The sequence below is a fragment of the Ailuropoda melanoleuca genome, chromosome 13 (assembly GCF_002007445.2).
Source record: "Ailuropoda melanoleuca isolate Jingjing chromosome 13, ASM200744v2, whole genome shotgun sequence".
Classification (NCBI taxonomy): Eukaryota; Metazoa; Chordata; class Mammalia; order Carnivora; family Ursidae; genus Ailuropoda; species Ailuropoda melanoleuca.
In genome coordinates, this window is record NC_048230.1 from 83,093,218 (window position 1) to 83,102,906 (window position 9,689).

The following is a 9,689-nucleotide window of genomic DNA, read 5'->3' on the forward strand; positions in this document are numbered from 1 at the left end:
TGAGTCACAGTTCCTGCCATGCCCCTGCAGTCCTGCCCCCAGATCTGCGGGAGGAGCCAAAGACATAAAAATTGCCCCTTCTGGAGCCACTGGCTCGCGTCTCAGGCTGAAATGCCCGCTTACAGAGAATCGCCTTTGAAATAGACCTTGGATCCAGAAATCATCTCAGTCACCTTAAAATGTCACGGGTGAGGACCCCAAGACTCGGGTAGTAGAAGGACTTGCCCACAATGACTCACGTAGCAGATCCATATTTAAGCCTGGGGATGTCTGGCTCCAAATCCACATTTCTTCTTCCACCGTTTGGACATCAAACGTGGAGGTCGTGTGTCTGCTTACTTCTGTCCCTTCTGCCCCACCTTTCCTCGCAACCAGCATCTGGGAGGGCCATGAGGGAGTGAGTTTTGATTCTCTTCTGAGCACCTTCCAAATTCAAGTCGGGCCCCAGATCCCCACGGGTTCATCTGAGGGTCTATCCCACTGCCATCAGCGATGACTCGGCATTCGTCTGCCTCAGATTTCTCCCACCATCTGCTCCCCTGAGAATGGACTTGCAGAAAACCAGAGGAGGCACAACTAGGCTATGAGCAGCTTCTGGCTTCCGCTGGATGAACCAGATGTGAGCCTGGCATGCCAGGTGTTTCCGCGTCTAGTCAGAAACTGGAAGTTACAGAAGGCAGAGCTCGGACACACCAGGGGCTACCGGTCCACATCTTGTCTGTGGCTCCAGGGGCCAAGGTTGAGGAGCGAGCCCCACTTAATCCTAACTGGGCACCATCACTCAGGAAAGTGGGAGAGGAGGGCTCAGCAAGGCACAGATTAGAGAAAAGAGAGAAGCAAAGGGGGACAGGATGGTGAAATGGATGTCTGAAAAAAAAAATATCCCGCACTCTAGCCTATTTATCTGTCCAAAAAAAGAGAGGGCTGGTTTCGGAGGTCTAAGGTTGCTATGACACCTGGAGATATGAAGCGGTTAAGTTTTGGCCATAGGAAAAAGATTATGAAGGTTAACGTCCTCCCCGTCTCACACACACCAGACATGACAGAGGCCCATGGAGGGGCAGGGCATATTGTCATCTCTGGGGCTGTGGCCCCAGCAGGGCACCTGGCAATGGTGAGTCTGGAGTCTGGTCAAAGGAAGGGGGCTCTCTGACTGGCACGGGTCCCACAGAGACTGTGCAGGCCTCTGCTGGTGAGCAGGGAGGGAAGAGAGCACTGGCAATTCTGAAAACCCCACCTATAGCTTGAAGGCTAGAAGAGCTGCCTAGCCTGCTTTGAGGGGGTGGCCCTGGACCCCAAAGTCAGGGGCAGGGGTTTGGGGGAGGTGCAGCAGGTGCAGCTGCAGAGCAAAGGGCCCCGACTTCCCATGGGAAGTGACCAATAACTCGGACCACTGGCCCCATTAACCAAGTCCTGCAGTGACAGCCCCACCTCACCCCCAGCAAAGGCTGAGGGGTCACAGGCCCTGGAAAAACACAGCATCTTGTCTTTTTTCCCAGAACTAAGATAAACCCATGGAAAGGATAGTAGAATATGCCTCAAGAAAAATACTCCCCATATTCTGAAGAGAATTCAGACTGCATTAGCAGAGGTCTGTGTAGTATACTAGCTTTGTATTTCATGAGATATTTTAACTTTAAAAGCATTGGTATCATCCTGTGCTTGCAAACCCAAGGGCAGCACTTTGAGACCGATGATGCCAGTTGGGACTCAAGGCTGAAATCAAGAGAACTTAACTCTGGTTAAGAAGAAAGGAAGCATGTTGGACAGATGTTGGATAGCTTTAGGAAGATTCAAATAAATAAGAATAAAATCACACCATGTACTATTTAAGAGGGAGGCTATATCAAACAAGGTAATCATGGCTTAAATAAGATAGAAGTTCATTGCTCTCTTGTGAAAAATAAGTCTGGCCTTAGATGGCCCCAGGAGGTATGGGATCCAGTTTCTTTCATATTTCTCTTTAAGAAATTTCCACTTCATGGTCTAAAATGACTACCCAAGCTCCAGCCATCACATTCATATTCCAGCCAGTAAAAAAAAAAAAAAAAAAAAAAAAAAAAGAGAGAGAGAGAGAGAGAGAAAGGGGTGAAAAAGGGCTTCCCAGAAATTGCAGGCACATTTCTCTTTGCATTCCATTCACCAGAACTCAGTCCTCTGACTAGTTACAAGAGAGAAGGAAAAGGGCTTCCCAGAAGTTGCAGGCACATTTCTCTTTGCATCCCATTCACCAGAGCTCAGTCCTCTGGCCTAGTTACAAGAGAGAAGGAAGTCTTTCCTTATCTGGACAGACAGGTGCCCCAGCTAACAAGAGTCCATGACAAAGAATGAAGATACTGGAGAGAAAATGAGCAGTTTCTTCTACAGGGGCCTAAACCATATGAATTTTTATGACAACTGCAGTAACACTTTTTATGGGAAGTGTGGTCAGACCAGGCAAGGAGCCTCATGAGCGGGGGTTTTCCTCCCAAGGTAAATTATGATTGTCGCCTGGATCCAAGGAGAGAAGTGTTCTGTTCCAGGAAGGTCCAGGTCCCTGTTCCCACAACATCTAAAACCTCAGTAGCATTGCTGTGCATGTGTGATCCTTAGTCTCTCGGCCCAAGCCGGTGGCCTCAAAGCCTCAGCTTGAACAGAGGAACCTGGTGTATTTCAGTCTGTGCGATGCCCAGCATCTAGCCCAGGGCCACGCAGCACAGTGGCTTTCAAAGAAATGTTTATGAAACTGACGAATGAACGTCTACATTCAACTGCTTCCCACATACATGTGTGACTATTTTTCATGGGGATGAAAATATTTAAAATATGACTGAGTTCATAAATGTATATGTTTTCTTCCCATGTGTATTTTCTCAGTGAATTTCTAAGTACGCGTGTGTTCAGGGGAGGGGGCTGGGCAGCAGAGTCAGATTCTCAGGCTAGACGGCCTGGGTTTGAATCTGTAACCAGCCACTCGCGGCTGTGTGACCTTGAGCAAGATACTTCACTTCTCTGTGCTGTTGTTTCCTCGTTTGGTACCGTTGTTCATGGGGTTGTCATGAAGATCTCATGAGCTAACATTTACATTTTGTAAATTGTGTGTATCACTTAGGACAGTGATTGGCACAGAGGTTTAAATAGGAGAAAATATTAAAAGCGCACACAGCCTTTTACAAAGTCTCATTTTTTAATGCCATAAAGAGAGTCTCCTGAACAACGCTGGAAAGCTATGACCCATCCTAGATGATTTTTAATTTGGCAGCTCTTTAGGTTCAATCATTTTTTTTAAAAAATTGCCCCAATCCCAAGAGCAAGCCAGTTCATCACTGTCAGAGAAGTTTGTGGGGCATCTCCAGAGGGTCCGGGTCTAGGTTACAAAGTCACTGGTTGCTCTAAGAGAACAGACCCCCACACACACCATTCGCCTCACCCCCTGTTGTCTTGACTGATGAACCCAGTTCAGGGACTGGCTGTATTTCTCTCTCCAAACCCTCCACCTGCCACCTCGCTCGCTTCATAGCATCCCAGCAGCTGACCATGTTGCAAACAGAGACCGATTCCCTTTGATGCCCGGGACCAGACGAGGTCCATATGAGGCTCTCAAACAAAGCTTTTGCTTTGTTTCTAAACAACTTAAGAAGGCTGAAAGGGGAAAGAAGTGCCCTATTTTCTCAGGCTCCTTTTCCTGCTCAAACAGAAAGAAAAACCCAAGACCCAGGGAGGGACCCAATGAGACAGAGAGAACCAGACTTTGAGAAGGAGACAGGAGCGCAAGACAAGGAATGGCTGCAAAGCTTAGATTACTTCCTAAAGGATGGGGGGTGGGAGGGGGATACGTGATCTTTATCTAATCAGACAGTCTACCCAGGAAGTCCCTGAGATCAAAGCAAAGGGCTTTTTATTTAGCCCTGTGTCAACTTAAAAACAGTCCTGGCAAAGCCACAGATCTGGACAAGCTCACACCTCTCCCCACCCCCACCGCCCTGAGCTGTCTCTCAGCATCTGAACCCTCTTAACATTCCATTTGGAATAAAACCCTGGGATGAAAAGAGTTCCCAGGATTACTGTAGGAAGAAGAGACAACGTTTGACAAAGTAAGGCAGAAAAGGCTCGGCCAAGCCACAGTCCTTCCCAGCTTCTTGGAACAACTAGGTGTGCACTGAGAGAAGACACCACTCTTTCCACTTCTCTGCATAGATTCCCCACCACCCACCATCCCCCTAGGATCAAAGGAGTCCTCAAAGGTACACAACCACTTCTCGCAAGCATGTTTCCCCACATGCCCAGCACTGTGTCAGGACAACCCTGAGGAAAAGCAGGCACTAAGGGGGAGCAACCAGACTGATATGGAATAGGGGCCAGGAGAGGAGAGCCACGGTCCCCATTCCTTGGTCCCAAGGGTGAGCTGGTGAGCGGGATCAGGGTGGGGTGTGTTCCTGTAAAGCAGGAGACACACAAAGGCTGACCTTTTGAAAAGACAGGTGCTGAGAAAACTGGCGACTGGTTCAAAAGGGAGAGAAGTCCCTGGTTCAAAAGGGAGGTAGAAAGAGTTCATCCCCCCGAATAAAAGACGACAGAACCAGGGTCACCCTCCAGTGCCTTACCATAGAGAGAGCTCAGCACTGCTTTTTTTTTTCCTAATGCAGCTGAGATCCTTGTATCTATCCTTTATTTCCAAAAACACAGACATGGTACGGCTCATAAGGCCCTGAGACTTCTTGATCATTTATTTTATTAGGCATTTAAAATACCTATTACCTTAGTTAATCTTTATAAATACCTTATGATTATTACTCCCATTTGATAAGTTGGGTTCATCAGTTTAGACCTGGTTTTTCTTATACAAGCCAGGGACTGCTCCTCAAGTGGGTTTTTATTTATCTTATCATGGGGGGGCACACAGGGGTCAGAGGCAGAGAGAGGGGGAGAACCAGACTCCCCGCTGAGCAGGGAGCCTGACGCTGGTCTCAATCCCAGGACCCTGAGATCATGACCTGAGCCGAAGGCAGACACTTAACCGACTGAGCCACCCAGGCGCCCCTCAAGTGGATTATTAAAAGACATTTTTAAAAGAAGAGCATTTAGCATTCACTTTGAAAGGAAAACTTGTTCTTCAGTGCCAGCAGCTTGGAATGGAGGCTTCCTTCTGGGAGAATGAACAAGCCTCTTTCTGTCCTCTTCTCCCAGCAGAATTTATGTTTTCATAGCCAAATTGATGGGAAATGCAGTATTTCTTGTGAGTCTTTCTGGATTTCAGTGTAGTCAGTTCATCACTTTCAGGATGTGTTTTTCTCTAAGAAATGCTATGTATCTTCCTCCTAATAAGGACAATGTGCACTACAGAGGAATTCTAATTTTAAGCCAAGAAACATGTGAAATAATTGCTTGATGTTCTGTAGGAAAATGTTGCAACTTTCAGGTACATTTCTGGGATCTGGCTGTGAATCAGCTTCATTAACACTCACACATGCATGCTTGTGTGGCCCCTTGCAAAACATGTCCTCACGGGTGTTCTCTTTCATATCCCCAACTACCAGTAAGGAAATGGAAGGTGGGAACAACTAAGTGAGTTGCTTAAAAGTATACAGGACTCTGTAGGGATCAATTGCCTCATTATCTGGAAGACATAACTAAATGTGAGGTGTATTTTTAAAATACGACCTTCAGCTTCAGGACTCATGAAACCTTAAAATGATAAGCAGGACCCAAAAGTGTGGAAAGAGGGTCTTACCTACATTTTTATCAGGAGTGTAGGATTTAAATGTGCATCCTTATGTCATTCTGAAGACTGGGTGGATTTTAGCTGTGACTGGATGACAGCCTCTTGGAAGAAACGAAGTTTCAACTGGCTTTTGATTGTGCCCTAATTGTTATCATCTATTTCAAATATTCAAGATGCTTTCCCTTCCACAGGTGGAAAGGGCTAGGTGATGGAGATAAAAAAGATGCCTACAAGATGTCTTCACATTGTCTTCGATTTCCCAGGTACCAATCTCTTCTCAGGGCTGGTGGCAAGTCAGGGAGCAGAAATGGCTTCCAACACATCTGTAGGAGACACTTACTAAACATACGTATATTGGATAACAGATAAGTTTAAAGCCAAAGCACCCTTAGAAATAATAAGTTTCTTATTTTCCAGATGAGAAAACTAAGCACAGGGAGGGGCAAAGAGATTTGCTCAAGCAGCAGAAGAAAAACACAAGGACTCCTAGCCCTGATGACTACATTTTAACACCATTTGGTCAGAAAATACTTTGTTTCTTTTTTGCTCCTTCTTCTCTTGCTGTCCAGCTATTTCCTGCGGCCCCAAAGAAAGAAATCAGAATGTTTCCATTTGTTTTATAGAAGTGTTCCAGCAGGTGAGCTTCTTTCTAGAGGCCGGGAACAGAGAGACATTCCACATAAGTGACCACCAGGGGGTGCCCACAGGACAGTCCCACAAATGGGGGGTCTCCCTGGAGAATCTCCCTTCTCATGGGAAACACATGTGATACCACAACTGAGATTATTATCTTTTGTTCTTAGCAAGGGGTTAGAGGTCTCTGGTCCCTTCTGAAAACGAATTTGGGCATGAAAAGTGGAGGAAAGAAAATCTGCAACACGTGCAGACCTTGTGCTTAAGATGTATTTGTTTAGAGCTCTTGTTTGCTTGCTTGCTCTTCTGCCTGTCTCCATAAGTAAAATGGGGAGAAACCTGTCGCTCTGAGTCCCAAACAAAGCAGAAAAGAGCAGAGATTCGATGTCATCAGAGGGCTCACAGCTTCTGCTATAAGAAAGGTAATAAGGGGCATGGCTGATTATAGGACTTTCTGCACCCCAACCTGTTTCCTGGAACAGTCATCTGGTTGCCCGTCCCCAAAGACTTGGCCATGACCAAAATCCCTCTGCTGCCTTCAGAAGGCAAAAGTCGCTTCAGGTGAAAGCCAGATCCAAAATGATCAGTTCTTCAGTAAATCCTACCAGCATGAAAATACTGATATGTGGGCAATATGTATTCATTCATAATTCCCATTTGATGAACTGGATTCATCGATTTGGGCATGATTTTTCATGTTCATGCCATGAACTAAGCATAGAGCTGATTATTAGAAGTTCTTGAAAGAAGAGTACTCACCTTGAAAGAAAACCTTGTTCTTTAACCCCAGCAGTTTGAAATGGAGGCTTTTTTATGGATAAAAAAAAACCATTATGGATAATAAAACAGTTTCATCAACCCCCAAAAATTCTCTCTTATTACTGTTGTAATCACACCCTCCATCCCATCCTACTGACCCCTAGCAAGCACTGATCACTAGAGTTTTATCTTTTTGAAATGTCATGTAACTAGAAACGTACACTATATTATCTTTCGTAAATGGCTGCTTTACTGCTGTTGTTGTTGTGTGTATGTGTGAATGGTTTTTTTTTTTTTTTTTTTTTTTTTTTGCTGAGTAGCAATCCAGTGTATGAATATACCACAGTTTGTTTATCTATCACCTATAAAGGACGTTTGTTTCTAGTTTTGGGCAATTATGAAAAGAGCTGCCATAAACAATTACGGACAGGTTTTTGTGTGCACAAAAGATTTCATTTCTTTAGGATAAATATCTAGGAGTGGGATAGCTGGGTCATATGGTAAGTGCGTGTTTGACTTTTTAAGAAAATACCAAATAGCTGTACTGTTTTGGATTTCCATCAGCAACGTATGAGCATTTTAGTTGCCACACGTTCTCTTGGTATTGTCAGTATGCTTTTTTATTTGAGTCATTTGAATAAGTAGATAGTAGTATTTCATTATGTTCTTCGTTTGAATTTCCTTAATAGTTAATGACACTGAACATCTTTTCATGTGTTTACTTGCCTTCCAATATCCTCCTAATGGAATATCTAAATTTTTTGCTTATTTTTAAAATTGAGTTGTTTTGTTACTGTTGAGTTTGGAGAGATACAGGTTGGATACAGGTTGCTTGTCAGATAGGAGTCTTTCAGATATTTCCCCTCAGACTAGTTTTTTCTTTTCCTTTCCTCAGGACAGTCTTTTGCACAGCAAAAGTGATTAATTTTGATGAATTCCAATTTATCAACATTTTTCTTTCATCTACTTTACTTTCGCTGTCATATCTAAGATGTCTTTGTGAAACCCCAAGTCAGGAAGATTCTCACTTTTTAAAATTTTTATACAGTTCTGCATTTTGTTTTTAGATCTGTGATTCGCTCTGTGTTAGTTTTTGTATAAAGTGTGAGGCTGAGGTCAAGGTTCACCTTTTTGCATAAGATGTCCAATTATTTCAACACCATTTGTTGAAAAAAAAATCATCTCTCCTTTTATTTATCTTTACGATTTTGTCAATAATAAGTTGATTTTACTTGTGTGGGTCTTTTTCTGGATGCTTTATTCTGCTTTGTTGATACCTAAGCGTATTCCCTAATACTTCCCAGTCTTAATTATTATAGCTTTAAGGCAAGTCTTTAAGTCAGGTTGAGTTCACCAACTTCTTTTTCAAAATTGTTTTGGCTATTTTAATTCCTTTCATTTTCCATATACATTTTGGAAAGAGCTTGTTCTTATCTACAAAAAACCCTGAGAGCATTTTGATTGAAATTGCCTTTAATCTATAGGTCAATGTGGGTAGATTCAACATATTACTATGTTTAATTGGATAATAATCCATAAACGTGGTATGTTTCCCCCATTCATGTAAGATATCTTTGATTTCCTTCATAACAGTTTAAAGTCTTCAGCATACAGTTTCTGTACATTTTTTTAGGTTTATAAATGAAGTATTTCATTTTTAGCAGTACCTTATTTCATAACAATTAGCTATTGTTAATGATCTGAATTGTATACCCCCATCCCCGATATTCATGTGTTGAAGTCCTCAGTACCTCAGAATAGGACTATTTAGAGGTAGGGTCTTTAAAGATATAATTAAGTTAAAATGATATCATGAAGGTGAGCCCTAATCCAATATGACTGGTGTCCTTATAGGAAGAGGAGACCATCCCCAAGCCAAGGCAAAAGGCCTCAGAAGAAACCAGCCGCGCCAAAACCTTTATCTCAGACTTTGGCCTCTAGAACTGCAAAAAAACACGTTTCTGTTATTTAAGCCATCTGGTCTGTGGTACTTTGCTATGGCAGCCCTAGCAAAGTAATACAGTAATCATACTTTAAAAAAATTCAGCTTCAGTCATCCGCTGCTGGTATATAGAAAAACGACTGATTTTGTCTACTTCATATCTTGTAACCTTGTTAAACTCACTATTCGTCCTATGAAGTTTGTGTTTTTTTTAGAAATTCCTTGAGATTTTATACAAAAACAATTGTCTCACCTGCAAACAGGGACAGTTTTATTTTTTCCTCTTCAATCAGAGTGCCTCTTATTTCTTGTTTGTGCTATTGCGGTGGCTAGGACTTCCGGTATAAAGCAGAATATGAACAATAAGTAAACTTCTTGCTTTGCTCCCAATCCTAGAGAGGAGACATTCAGTCTTTAACCGTAAAGTGTGATGTTGATACGATGTTAGGATTTTTGTAAAATATCATTCTTAAGTTGGGGATGTTTGTTTTATTCCTTATTTGTTGAGAATTTTTATCATGAATGAATGTTAAATTTTGTCAAATGTTTTTTCTGTATCTATTGAATGATCATATGGTTTCTCTTCTTTCAACCATTAATATGCTGGATTATATTGATTAATTGTTGAATATTGAATCAGCCTTACATGTGCTA